This window comes from Tursiops truncatus, chromosome 14 (genome assembly GCF_011762595.2).
Source record: "Tursiops truncatus isolate mTurTru1 chromosome 14, mTurTru1.mat.Y, whole genome shotgun sequence".
NCBI lineage: Eukaryota > Metazoa > Chordata > Mammalia > Artiodactyla > Delphinidae > Tursiops > Tursiops truncatus.
The window spans coordinates 72,203,780-72,219,132 of record NC_047047.1 but is presented as its reverse complement, the minus strand read 5'-3'; the positions used below and the strand labels follow the sequence as shown (position 1 = coordinate 72,219,132).

The 15,353-nt window shown below is 37.0% G+C and overlaps 1 long non-coding RNA gene across 1 annotated transcript in view; it reads right to left on the bottom strand.

Annotated features, from left to right (window-relative positions):
- Positions 1-15,353, bottom strand: part of LOC141276403 (uncharacterized) — a 265,898-nt gene that overhangs the window by 171,072 nt on the left and 79,473 nt on the right. The window contains exon 3 of the long non-coding RNA XR_012325903.1: positions 7,971-8,075. This is a non-coding gene — a long non-coding RNA (uncharacterized lncRNA). The remainder of the gene's footprint in view (positions 1-7,970; positions 8,076-15,353) is intronic.

Genomic DNA, 15,353 nt, shown 5'->3' with positions numbered 1-15,353 from the left:
GGACTTTCATATTTTTACTTCAAGTACACAATATATTTAAAACCTCTTTTTAAAACTTCAGATGATTATTAGGATGGTTAAGTCACATCAAAGGGAGGGAAGGTGGGGTCTCTTAGGGCCTGGCTAGGGCGATGCTGAGCAGAGTCAGCAGATGGGCCTCAGGTGAGCTGACCCCCAGGAACTGAGGAATAGCCACAAATGAAGAGAAATAAGTTGGATATTTAGTAAACGTGGCTGGCAAAATGGACTGTTTGCATAATCAAGTAATACCACGTGACATAGATGCATGTCACATAGACACATAAATTCCTGATAATTAAGTGTTATTTTAAACAATAAAAATCTAAAATCATACATAGTTAAACATTTCACTGACCACTGTGGTTACTTGAGGGTGGCAGACCCTTTAAGCTGAAAAAAAAAAAATAATTAAAAACTCAGGAACTCAACTCAGGAATATATTTTAAATATATGATACATAAAGAAATAATGGCATTAATAAGTAATGTGCCCTTGAAAATAAATAAAGCACTAACACAATGACAGACAAATGGACTCTGAACATGAACAAATGTTTTAAAAAGAGGAAATATAAATATAATCTAGCTAATAAACATGTGAGAGAATGTTTAACTTCTTTAGAAAATAAGAAAGAAATGCGTATTAAAACGAATGGGTACTCTGCTATCAAATTGTTTCAAGGTTGCTGATGGTACAGTGAGGCAGGCTTTTTCAAATACTTCTATTAGGAGAATAAAATAACACAGTGCTTCTTGTAAATAAATTTGATTCTGTGTTTCAAGATCGTTAAACATTTTCTACTGTTTTACCAAATGATTCTATTTCTCAGTATTTATTTTAAAGAAGAAAAACCTTTAAATGTGCAAAGAGATGCTCACGATATTTATAACAGCAAAAAAGAAAATGGAAACACTCGACATGTCCAATTTAAGGGTGTGGTCACTCTATTTCAGAATGCTTATATAAAGGAAAGGTAGCAGCTCATGTTCCCAAAGAATGACTAACAATGAGAAATAAAATGTCATTTTAATAGTCAATTATCAAGAAAAAAAGCAGGAAAAAGATTAAAAATATACTACCAGTGATTTGTGGTCAAGGAATGAAGACAATTTTTTTTTTCTTTTTCTCTTCTTTTCTTTTTAAAGGAGTTAATACAGTACTTTGGAGATTTTACTTATTATGCTACAAACATTTTTTTAATGCAAAGGAAATACAGCAAATGTACAGACTTGACACATGTAAAGCAATCTGTTCTGTTGAGACAAGTTGCTTATTTGGACTTGACTAAAATGTTGAATCTAGTTATCTATAGACAGTAATACATACCTATAGCCTGTAGTAATTAGATTGTGAATTTCCATCCCGCACAAGGACAGTGCACCGTTCAGATAATTGGGAAAAAGAAGGATGTGCAGGAACCAAGGCCAGAGGACTGAATCGTGGCCCCTGCCTGAGACTGTGCAGCCAAACCAGGGTCACCACCGGGCCCACAGCTCAAAAGGCAGATTTGCACGCAGGAAAAAATCCACTTGCTCCTCCAGAGTGTCTTTTTTTTTTTAATCTGCTGAAAATACCCTCCGGCTAAAACTACCAAAGTGAATGGCGCTCCCTGGAGTTGCAGTGCACAGCCAGCAAAACTACAACACAGTCTTGAGTCATGTTGCAGGACAGAGTGACTACTGTCTAAGATCAGAGGGCACCTGGAGGATGCGTCTAGAGGAGACTGGTGGGGACAGGCAGTGAGGAATGAGAAGAGGAAGCTACACCCCATCCCCTGACCTGCACTTCCCCGCTCCTCTAAGTAATGTGGGGAAATCCACTCTTAAAAGGGCAGGAATAAGGATCACGTCTGACCAGCCTGTGGAGGGACCTGTGGTGAGAGAGGGTGTGATGGGGTGTGAGGGAAACAGGAGGACGCAGCACACAGCTCAGAAATGTGCAATTAGAAGGAAACACCACCTCAGTCTATAAGATTAGGAAGAAAATTCCTCTCTTGTGGGCTTTTGTTAGATCAAATGTTCATGAATTTACATATGCTGGCTTGGCAAGTGATAAATGCTTAAAAATGATAACAATCATATAAATACCAGTTTCATCCCACTAACATTTTAGCAAATCGTAGAGACTCTTACTGGCAATTTTAAGTATCTCTGATGTTGTGTTAGAAGGAGCCAGGCAGCCGAGACTCCCTCAACACTGAAAACAGGTCTTGTGCCAACAGTGCCAGTTACAGAGGAAATCTCAGACTCTCTGGACCTCTGTTTCCTCACTTGTAAAGTATACTGCCCTTCCCAGTGAGATCAGATCTATAAAGTGACTCTACACGTTGAAAAGGATAGTGTGTATGTGTGCACTCATGGTATATGTGTTGTGTGTGTGTCTGTGTGTGTTTACTTGCTCGTTTGTGTTTTATGTTCCTTCTTAATTCCTCTGTTTCTTTGCTTTCATTAGCAGTAAACACCTCAGAAAAATGTAAAAGGAGCTTACACACTTTGTTTTGAAACAAAAAGGGTACCTGGGAAACTGCTCTGTTCCTCTTTTCGGGAGGAAGAGGAACCCTGGCAACACAGCAGAAGGTGGCAGCTAAGCCCCTGAGTTCTTGGGGGTTAGAGCAAGCAAAGAGAAAGCCGGCTAAAAAATGGTCCACAGTTCGAAATCTGGAGATCCCATTCCTTTAACGGTGTCCAGCTGCCCCGTGGGAGTATTTCCTGGTGGTTCCTGGGGAGCTTTCCCTGAACTTGGTAAATACAGCCTTGGAGCTGATTGAGGACATTTCCTAGTTAAATTCTTCAGCTTTAACCAAGAGAGAGAGGAGAATCCATTTCTGAGCTCATAATTGTGCATGATTTCTGTATGAACCCATGAGTTCCCTCCTGCTAGTTAAGACTGTAGCTTTTCTGCCATCTCGCCATATCTAACACCAAGTGAGTGTAAATAGAAGAATTCATCACTCATCTGCCTCTTACTTTAATAAAAATGCCAGAGTTGGGCTTCCCTTGTGGCGCAGTGGTTGAGAGTCCACCTGCCGATGCAGAGGACACGGGTTCGTGCCCTGGTCCGGGAAGATCCCACATGCCGCAGAGCGGCTGGGCCCGTGAGCCACGGCCGCTGAGCCTGCGCTCTGCAACGGGAGAGGCCCGCGTACCGCAAAAAAAAAAAAAAAAAAAAAAAAAAAAAAATGCCAGAGTTTTAAAATTAGAGCGAAAGCATGCACAGGTGCTAGTTTTATAAATAAAAAGTCAGAAGAAAGTCAGTCAATGTTAGCAACTTATTTTCTGGGGGACCTTTGGGGTGTTTGCACTTCTCTCCCGTACTCTATTTCATGGATTCAGAAATCAAAGGGTACCAGATGAGAACGTTTCTTTGGTCTGGATGTTCACCTGTTAGCACAGATCTCACCTAAAAAAAGTATTTGCGCAGATTCTTTCTCTTCTTCCTATGCTTATTTTTGAAGTAAATGACTTGCTAACATTGAGCTTCATTCACTCTAAAATATGTAAGCCTTGTCTTTTTTCTTCTGTTTTCAACAGAAAAAAGTGTTCAAAAAAGTGTTTCGAAAGTTATGAAAAATTATTTCTAATAAGACTAAAGTCACAGCGTGCAGGTGATTTGGGGCACAGGCATTCACACTCCATCGTTCCATAACTAACAATAAACATAAAGGCAAATGTTATGGCACATTTTCCATATATATGAAGGAAGCATTTTCCAATTCCAAAATTTGGTATAATAATATCATTCAGGTATGACTCTTCCTCCCTTTTCAAAGTTTTCTTTAACTCTGCTTTTCCGAGATATCCCCAAGAAACATACAGAAGCACCCGTCTCTTAACGGTTGTCACAGGTAGCATTATTTGTCTGTAGCTTGGAGGAAAGACTGTGTCAGCATGGCTCTTGGGTGCCCCCCATGAGTTAAATGGTAGTGCTGTCAGGAAAACTGGGGGAGGCAGTAACTGCAGGCTCTGCAGATGCTAAGACCACCCAAACTGGTCAACACTTGGTCTTCTCCTCTAATTCAGCCCCCATCTCCCACTACGCTCTCCCCACACACATACTGATCCATGTGACCTGCAAAAGTCTCTGATGATGTAGCGCTTTATCTCAACTTTTAGGGACCAGCTCCGGTTCCCTATAGTCCACTCATCAAGCCTACATTCTTTGGACTAATGTTCAACACCCTTCATGACTTTCCCTCTTCCAGCCTACATCATTTCCAATTACTCTTCAATATGAACCCTCATCATGAGCTATATAGAGTTTCCACTGATTTCAAATGAGAGACAGTCCCCTACTTTAGGTTCCAGAAAGCCAGGCACAAAGTAGCCGTTCACCAGAGGAGAAAGATGCCAAGGTGCAGGTACTGAATCAGATTATACATGATCTAAAGAGAGCCTTTAAGTTTTAAAGGCTTTAACACTAACCTAAAATATAATTTCACCCTTGATGCGCCACAATTGTGAATGCCATGGTGTGGACCTGTGCACGTTTTAGCTAAGTTTGAGGAGCACTGCAACCTTTTGCTTTCAACTGTTGAATGATTGAAACAACAATTTACTAAGTACCTGCAGTGTCTCAGACTCTCAGCTAAATATCTGTTTGTGTTTTTAATACTCACAGTGAGTCAGTGAGGCAAGGCAATAATTACTCTCATTTTAGAGATACGAAAGCAGAATACCAACGAGGCTAAGGACAAACAGCCAGTAAGTGAACAAGGATTCAAACTTAGATTTGTTTGGCTTTTTTGTCGAGGTAGGCTTCCTGGAGGAAGCGGTTTTATTTTCAGTTTAAATGAAGATCTGTGGATCACTCAGACTTCTGAATATTTGGTTAATTTACTAGTATGCTACCCTTGTCATCTAGAAATTGCATAAAACTCAGTTAATTTCAATCCTCCAGCACAAATTCACCCCCTTTCTCCTTCTTACTGCACTGGTAAACTTCATGAAGTCAGGGAATAAAAGTATGCTGCTAATTATTTTATCTTCCATGTCTAGCACAGTACCTGGCACATGGATGGTGATCAGTGCCTCTTAAATGAATAAATGAAAAGTAGGCTCTAGGCTCAGCTTTGTACCGATGTTTCTGGGAGTCCTAGAGAAGTGCACAAGCCAACTCATCCGGGGACAGTAAGGAAGTGATCACTCAAGCAAGACTTTTCTAGATACTTAGGCACCCAGACTAGAACCACGTGCTAAGTCTAGATTAAGATAAGTCTGGAGGAGGCAGATTTAGCTCTCTGTCCTCAAAAAGCTCAAAATCTGATCTGATTCCATCTTCCAATGCATTTTGTATGGGCTATACCAAGCCACCGATGATGTAAATAAAACATTCAGTTTTCTTGCAGAAATGTTACTCCACTATCCTTCATGCAATAACGCAGCCCTTTGTAGCAAGCTTTATAATGAGGCTATGAATTAAAGTGATGCATGGCTTTTCTGAGGTACAATATGCATCGCAACAGCCTGTATTAACAATTTAAAACCATATAATGTGCTTTATAAACTAATAAAGTAGCTGCCTCTAAATGATTTATCAAATATGAATAATGCATCCAGAAATAACTTACAGGAACAGGGCCAGCCTCCTCCCCTCCTGTGCTAGCTGACGTTCTCCACAGATGATGTTGAGAACACATGGGAGCTGAGCTACTGACTTCTGGCCACAAGTCTCCTGCTCTGTCAGGAAACCTGCCTGAGCTCTCCCCAGAGCCTCCCTGCCTATTCTCCTATTCCCGATGCTGCAGCCACCCTCTCTGCCTCTTCCCACTTCTGCCTCTCTCTCTACCCCTTTAGGTTCCCCTCTAGCCAACCCCTCCGCCCCATTTTGGGCTCTCCCTCATTCCCTCATCTTTCCTACTTCATTCAAGAGAGGTGAGGGGCTATCCTAGAAAGCTTCCAGGTAGAAGCAGTGATATATAAAAGATAAAGCAGTCAGTAGATTAAGTAGTCAGAGGGGGAACTCCTAGGGCTCATAGCCCAGAAAGAGAACAGTTACACATGGTTTCCAGGCATCCAGGAAATATTCACATAAGAGTTTAAACTATCCAAACCCCTACATACTAACTACATTTCTCGCCCAGTACTTTGTCTTCTGAACATGGCACTGGTGAAATCTAAAGGTCAGTACCTGAAGACTCAAAGCATGTTGGATCTCTGTGTGGGTTTTTTTCTGGGGGGGGTGGAGACTTGATTTTAGCAGTAAATATACATGTATATAAATCCCAAAGCACACAGGAGAACATTGTTCAAGAGAACATTGCTCCTACCTGACAATGAGAACCAGCTAGCTCTTTAGAAACCCACCAGACAGCCTAAACAAACTAAGGAAACTTTAGTTCAAATAGTCACAAACACTTGCTGGGAGAAAAAAAAAGACTCATGGCTGCTACAATCCCTAGCAGAGAAGTACAAGGTGAACACACTCAGCATGGGTTGGGCTATTGAGGCAAAAGTCGACTTTCTACAAATGTACGTAATGTATGTGGAGGCCAGCAAAATGATTAGGATTCTAGAGAGCCCTAGCCACAGACTGTCCTGAACCTTCACAAAAACTCATTCCCATAACAAATGCAAAGGGGTAATGTGCAGAGGCCACATGCAGGGTAGAAAGCTGAGAAAAATCCTTTTTTTCTGCAAGTACACTGCAGCTTTCCTCTGAAAGTTAGAATGGAGTAGCCAAGAGGAGAGAGATCTCTATAGGCACAGAAAGCAGGGGGCAGTGATGGGAAAGGATAACAAAGAGAATTCCCAGCAACTCTGAAGCTTAGCGGTATAGTCTGTAAATTAGAGAGAGAAATCTCAGCATTTAGAAAGCTGGAAGCTTATCTCTAAAACATAAAGAGATCTCTGGAATATCTGTAGTGTTGTTATTCCAAAGCTTTTCTAACAGAAAAATTCTGATTTGGCCCTCAAATTTTTGAAATTAGGGGTAAATTAAATGAATTAAACATACAATAATGCCCAGACTCAGGTCATCAAAAAATTAAACTTGGTCGGATCCCTTCTCCCATTATTATCATAACAGAAGAAGCAGCATGCCCTTTTTTTTTTTTTGTAATTAGACATTGTTTATCTCAGTGTTTACTTTTTTTTTTTTTTTTTTTACATAAAATGTCTGCCATTCAATCAAAAATTTCAAGTCATATGATGGAGCAAGGGAATGTACCTCCTGGTCAAGAGAGAAAACACTCAAGAGATGACTCAGATGGAATTAATAGACAAAGACATTAACATAATTGGGATGGAGTTTCCACCTCTGGCCATGGTGGAGTGATTTTTATACCCCATTAGCTTTCCTGTCATAACAACTGTAAAATTGGATAAAATATAGTACTTAGCTGGTTTTTAGGCAATAGAAAACAGGTAACACAATACTTAAAACCTAAGAGAAGGGGAACTTGTAAGTGAAGCTCCTTGATCACCAGCTTGGGGAAAGTTTCCCTACTTGGGCAAACATTGATGCAACTCTAGTAGAGAAAGACTTCCTATTGAAATTAAGAAGAAATCAGAATCTGAAGCTGCTGAAATGGGTTGAATCTATGGAATGGACAATTGGGAAAGTGGAAGCTATGAATAGAAGGGGCCCAGAATTCACTAGAGGTGTCCCCCATGATTCTGTGGTCGAGAGATAGGTTTTATGTGTTCAGGAAGAGACCAAACAAGACTTACTGGAGAGTAGCTGCAATGAGGTTGGGAGAGATACTAGAGGTTGAACACTACTGGGGGAAAAGTGATGCTGAGGGGCACTGAAGCACTGGCTGGGCCAGGGTAGAGACCTCATTAATAAATTTCTTAATGGCCCTAACTGCCAGCTAAAATAATAAAAAGGCCACTCCTTAAGAGTAAAGATCACGCCTTAGTTTAAGACCTACCTATACTCACCTTAAAGAAGACTAAACCAAGCCTTAACAAGAACTCCAGGGGAGATAGAATTTGAAGGTTGTGTCTTACCAGATTTGAGGGACTTGGGAAGTACTGTCAGCATTCCACAGATCTGCATCAGCAAATCAAAAACAAGCCTGCATATTGAAGGTACCCAACCTTTCATGGCACTGCCTGCTGAAAAAGAAATACATATTTTGCAGTCATGTTTCTATATACCAACAATAAACATTCTAAAAAGGAAATTAATAAATTAATTTCATTTATCATATCACCCTATAGAATAAAATACCTAGGAATAAATTTAACCAAGTAGGTGAAACACTTGTATGCTGAAAATTATAAAATATTGAAGAACGAGATTAAGACTGAAAAAACTGAAAGACATCCCATTTTCATAATTGGAAAACTCAATATTGTTAAGATTTCAATACTACCCAAGGTGATCAACAGATTCAATGCAAACAACATCAAAATTCCAATGGTCCTTTTTTTTTCTTTTGGCAGATTTGAACAATCTAATCCTCAAGATCATATGGAATTAAAAGCAGCCTTGAATAACAGTGTGGTTTTGACATAAAGATGAAAATAGAGACCAATGGAATAGAATTGACAGTTCATAAGTAAACCTATATATCTGTTACCAATTGATTTTCAACAAGGGTGCCACGACAAACCAGTCAGGAAGGAATACACTGATTCAATAGATGGTCCTGGGATAACTGAATATCCATATATTAAAAAATGAAGTTGGACCTGAATCTCAAAACATATAGACAAATTACTTCTAAATAGATCATAACCCAAATATAAGAACTAAAACCATGAAACTAATAGAAGATAACATAGAGGTAAATCTTCATGACTTCAGATTTGGCAATGAGTTCTTACATATGACACAAAAAAACACATATAAGAGAAAAAGTAAATAAAAAGACTTCATCAAAATTAAAAACTTTTATGCTTTAAAAGGAATTATCAAAAAAGTGAAAAGGCAACCTACAGAATGAATAACTTACAAAAATATTTGCAAATCGCATATCTGATAAGGGTCTATTATCTAGAATATATAAAGAAATCTTACAAGTCAACAACGAAAAGACAAACAACCTGATTAAAAAATCAGCAGAAGACTTGCATTGACATTTCTCCAAAGAAATATTCAAAGGTCCAGGAAACACATGAAAAGATGCTCAATATCATTAGTAATTAGGAAGATGCAAACCAAAACCACAGTGAGGTACCACTTCACACCCACAAGGAAGGATGGCTATAGCAACAAGGAAAAACAACAGCAAAAAAGGGAAAATAACAAATGTTGGCAAGAATGTAGAGAAATTGGAAAACTTGTACTTTGTGGGTGGGAATTCAATGAGAATTAGCTGCTGTGGAAAAGAGTTTGGAGGTTCCTCAAGAAGTTAAATATACATGACTCTTTTTGAATTATGGTTTTCTCAGGGTATATGCCCAGTAATGGGATTACTGGGTCATATGGTAGTTCTATTTGTAGTTTTTTAAGGAACCTCCATACTGTTCTCCATAGTGGCTGTACCAATTCACATTCCCACCAGCAGTGCAAGAGGGTTCCCTTTTCTCCACACCTTCTCCAGCATTTATTGTTTGTAGATTTTTTGATGATGGCCCTTCCGACCGCTGTGAGACGATATCTCATGTACCAAAATGTTCATTGCAGCTCTATTTACAATAGCCCGGAGATGGAAACAACCTAAGTGTCCATCATCGGATGAATGGATAAAGAAGATGTGGCACATATATACAATGGAATATTACTCAGCCATAAAAAGAAACGAAATTGAACTATTTGTAATGAGGTGGATAGACCTAGAGTCTGTCATACAGAGTGAAGTAAGTCAGAAAGAGAAAGACAAATACCATATGCTAACACATATATATGGAATTTAAGAAAAAAAAATGTCATGAAGAACCTAGGGGTAAGACAGGAATAAAGACACAGACCTACTGGAGAATGGACTTGAGGATATGGGGAGCAGGAAGGGTAAGCTGTGACAAAGCAAGAGAGAGGCATGGACATATATACACTACCAAATGTAAGGTAGATAGCTAGTGGGAAGCAGCCGCATAGCACAGGGAGATCAGCTCGGTGCTTTGTGACCGCCTGGAGGGGTGGGATTAGGGAGGGTGGGAGGGAGGGAGACGCAAGAGGGAAGAGATATGGGAACATATGTATATGAATAACTGATTCACTTTGTTATAAAGCAGAAACTAACACACCATTGTAAAGCAATTATACTCCAATAAAGATGTAAATAAATAAATAAAAAAATTAAAAAAAAAAGAAGTTAAATATAGAATTATCATATAATCCCACAATTCTACTCCTAGGTACATATCCAAAAGAATTTAAAACAGATCCTTAAACGAGTTCATGTACACGCATGCTTGTAGCAGCACTATTCACAATAACCAAAAGGTGGAAATAGCCCGAATGATCATCAATGGATTATTGGATAAACAAATGGTGCCATGTGCCTACAATGTAATATTATTCAACCATAAAAGGAATGAAGTACCAATACGCGCTACAGCATGGAGGTACCTCTAAATCGTTAAGCTAACTGAAAGAAGCCAAACAAAAGAACCTAAATATTGTATGATTTCATTTATATGAACTATTCAGAATAGACAAATTCAGAGAGACAGAACACAGATTGGTGGTTGCCAGAAGCTGGGAGAGGGAAGGATGGAGAGAAACTGCTTAATGAGTAAGAGATTTTACTTTGGAGTGATGGAAATGTTTTGAAACTAGATAGAAGTGGTGGCTGAACACCACTGTGAATATACTAAATGTCTCTGAATCGCTCACTTTAAAGTGGTCAAATTCTATATTATGTGAATTTCACATCAATATTTAGTAAAACTAAATAAAGCAAAAGTGGATAGAACTAAAGGGAAATATAAATAAATTCTATACTGGAAATGTAAGTAAATGTGCAATTTTAATAATTCATAGAAAACTTAGATAAAAAATCTTTAAGGTTAGAGAATATGGGAATAAACAGCAACAACAAATGATTATCAACTAACTCATCTGAATTGACATTTAGTGAACATTGCACTCCCATACTGAAGAATACACATTAATTTCTAAGGAACATGTCACGTTAATTAAAATAAGCCGTGTGCTCAACCATAGAACATTTTCAATGAATATTATATAATTAAAATAAGCAGAACATATTTTCTGACTACAATAATATTCAATTAGAAATCAATAAGATCATGAAGAAAAATCTCCAAATTGTGGGAAATCAAACAACACAATTTCAAATAATTTATGGGTAAAACATACCTCAAAAGGGAAAATAGAGACTATTTTAAACTAAGTGATAATAAAATGTAAACTATCAAAATGTATGAAATGAAACTACGTAATTATAATTAGTTTTATAGCTTTAAATGACTATATTAGAAAATAAAAAAGTGTAAAATTAGTTATCTAATATTCCAGTGTGTAAAGGTAACAAAAGAAGAATAAAGTATGTCCAAAATAAGATGAAAAATGAATAAAAATAAAAGCAAAAATGAACTGAGTAGAAAATGGACAAGCAATACAGAAATCAGCAAGTCTGAAGTTACTTCTATGAAAAAATTAATAATATTGATAAAACCCCAAGAAGACTAATTCAGAAACACAAGACAAAATCCAAATTATCAGTATTAAAAATACACAGAGGAAACATAACTATAGATCCTACAAACACATGATAATAAGGAGCTCTTATAAATGACTTTATGGCAATAATTTTGATAATGAGTTTCTTCAAAACAAGTGATACATGAAGAAATTAAAAACTTGAATAGCCTTATAGCCATTAACGTAATTAAATCATAATCAGAAATATTTCCATATAGAAATCTCCAGGCCTGGATGACTTCACTGTGAATTTTATTAAACATTTAAAGAATAATATCAATTCTACAGAAGTTCTTTCAGGAAATAGATGAAGAAGGATCAATTCCCAATCAGTCTTATGGGCCAGCGTAATTCTAATACAGAAAATAGATTCTAAAAAATGATTACTGATCAATAATTTATATGATACAGATGCAACATTCCTAACTAAATATTAGCCAAGTAAATCTTGGGGTATTTAATGAGGATGATATATTATAGCCAACTGGGGATTATGTCAAGAGAGCAAAGCAGATTTAACATAAAAAATAAAGCAATGTGATTCATTATATTTACAGAATAAAGGAAAAAATCATATGTTCATTCTAATAGACAAAATAGACAAAATCCAACACCCATTCATAATTTTTTTAAAAACCCAGCAAAATGAGAATCTACAGAAAAGTGGAAAACTTCCTCAATATTGATATAATACATGTATAAAAAACAGACTTAACACCACATTTAACGATACCAAATTTTTGGACACTTTTAAGTGGAACAATGAGGAAAATTATTCATTATCATAACTTCTATTAAAGGTACTTTAAGTTCTATGCGTTAAGACAAGAGAAGGAAGTGAAATGTACACCTGATAAAAATTAAAAGTATTTGATATTAATTATATCAAATATTGTTTGATATCAATATTAATTATCTTCTTCAAAGATGACATGATTTTGTATGTAGAAAACATGAAATCTACAGAAAAGATACTAAGAAATGAATAAGAAAATCTAGTAAGGTCACGGAATACAAGGTTGTGATATCATATAAATATGTTTGGTTTCCGTCCCTGGTTCCTGACACAAAGCTCCTATTTCCCTTGGAATTCCCTGGGTGATAGAAGTGCCTTTTGTTCGAATATGGCTACTCTTGGCAGGTCCCTAGATTGTTTCAGGATGGGGCTGGTCACCAGAGAAATCAAGCTTTGATCAGAAGCCTGGAACTTTTAGTTCCACTCCTCCAACCCTCTGAAAGAAGACAGGGGTTGGGGATTGAGTTAATAATCAGTCATTCCTACATGATGAAGCCTCCATGAAAAACTCTAAATGATGGAGTTTGGAGAGCTTCTGAGTTGGCTAACAGTCTACACGCTGGGAGGGTGAGACCCTAACTCCTTGGGGACAGAAGTTCTTGTGCTTAGGATCTTTTCGGACCTCATTCTATGTACCTATTCACCTGGCTATTCATTAATATGCTTTATAATAAACCAGTAGTAGTAAATAAAGTGTTTTCCAGATATTTTGTGAGCTGTTTTAGCAAATTATTGAACCTGAAAGAGGAGAGGGGTTTGGGGAACTCCCTGACCTTGTATCCAAGTTGCACAGAGTGTGGGTAACTTAGGGATCCAATACTTGTGACTGGTATCTGAAGTTAGGGCATCTTGTTGGATTGAGCCTTAAATGCATGGAGTCTGATGCTAACTTTGGGTACCTAATGTCAGAACTGAATTGGATTGTAGGAAACCCAGCTGTTGTCCAGAGAGCCAGAGAATTGGTTGGTATGAGAAAGAAAAGAAAACAAAACAAAACCTTACACATTTGGTATCAAAAGTTCTATGAGTAAAAACAGCTTAGAGGTCAATGCACAAAAACAAGTTATATTTCTATATATTATCAACAAACAATGGAAACATTATATTTAGTCAACTATTTATAAAATTATCAAAAAACATCAAAACTCTAGGGAAAAAAAACTAATGAAAGATGTGCAAGACCACTAAATTGAAAACTATTAAACACTGGTGAGAGAAATTAAAAATGTAAATAAATGGGGAGATATATCTTGTTTATGGATTGGAAGATTAAAGTTGTAAGATGTCAGTTCTCATCAAATGTCTTTACATACAACCCACCAGGCTTTTGTTGTTGTTGAAGAAATTGACAAACTGATTATAAAGTTTACATGCAAATGCATAATATGTAAAATGGGCAAAATTATCTTGGAAAAAAAATTGAAAGACTTATACTACCTTATTTCAAGATTAATATAAATCCCTGGTAATAAAGTGTGGCACTGGTCTACAATCACAAAACAGAGAGTTCACAATCATAAATACTCAGTCAGTTGACTTTTGACCAACACCAAAACAATTAAATAAGAAAAGAAAAGCTTGAAATAAAAAGGAGTGTTGAAAAAACGTGAATTCCATTTGTAAAGAATAAAATTTGACTCCTACTTCCCTCCAAACACAAAAATGCATTCAGGATGACTCGTAGATTGAAACATCTTAAACATAGCTGCTAGAACAATAAAACTTATAAAAGAAAAATCCCAAAGAATGTCTTCATGGCATCGGAATAAGAAAGATTTCTTAAACTGAAAACAAACTCCCAAAGAACAAAGCATAAAAGAAAAAAAAAAAGATAAATAGAATTTTATTGAAATTAAAATATCTTCTCATCAAAAGACAGTGTTAAAAATGTAGACCCTATATACAGAATATATAGAGAACTCCTATAAATCAACAACAACAAAAAAGATAACCCAATGTAAACAAAAAAACACAAGAGATTTGAATAGATATTTCACAAATGAAGACATACAAATGGCCAAGAAACACATGAATAGGAAATTCATCATCTGGTAATCAAATTACAACCACAGTAAGACACGATTTCATACCCAGTAGGGTAGCTAAAATAAAACAAGATGGGCAATATCAAATGTTGACAAGCATGTGGAACAGCTGGAGCTATACTACCTTGTTGCTGGGGGTATAAAATGGTACAACCATGCTGAGGACTATTTAGCAGTTTTTTATAAAGTTAAACATACAGTTACCCTAAATCTATGCACTAGTTGGTATTTTCTCAAAATATACTACAGCATATGTACAGCCCTCCCACACACATATTTCTAATAAAAAGTCTTCATTAGCAGCCTTATTCATAATGGCCCCAAACTGGACATAACGCAATGCCTATCAATAGGTGTATAAACTACTTGTGGTATATTCATAGGATAGACTACTGGTCAGTGATGAAAAGAAATGCAGCAACAACATGACTCATGATTACAGCAACATGAGTAAATTAGAAAATATTGTGTGAGGAAAGGAATCCAGGCACATTCAGTATGATCCAATTTATATAAAGCCTAAGAACAGGCAGGACTGCTATGTGGTAATCAAAATAAAAATTTTCTCAGGGATGTGGGCGTGAAGAGGTTTGACCGGAAGGGAAGCACAAAGGCACTATCTGATTTGATGGAAATGTTTGAAATGTTTTGAGTGGTAGTTACATGCACGTATAAAACTGTCAAAAATAACAGAAATGAACATTTAAGTTCTGTGCATTTGATTACACGTAAATCATACCCTCGATACAGTATTACTTTATCAAAAAAAGGAAAAGAAAGTCACCATAACAATAAAGATGGTAGTCTGTCACCACTTATCTTGAGGGTTCTGGAAAAATTTCCCATAAGGTAGGGATGGGGAGGGTGGAGAATACAGGGCTTTCTTTAACAAAAGTAATATCAGTTAAGATTTCAAATGATTGCTGTGGGCCATA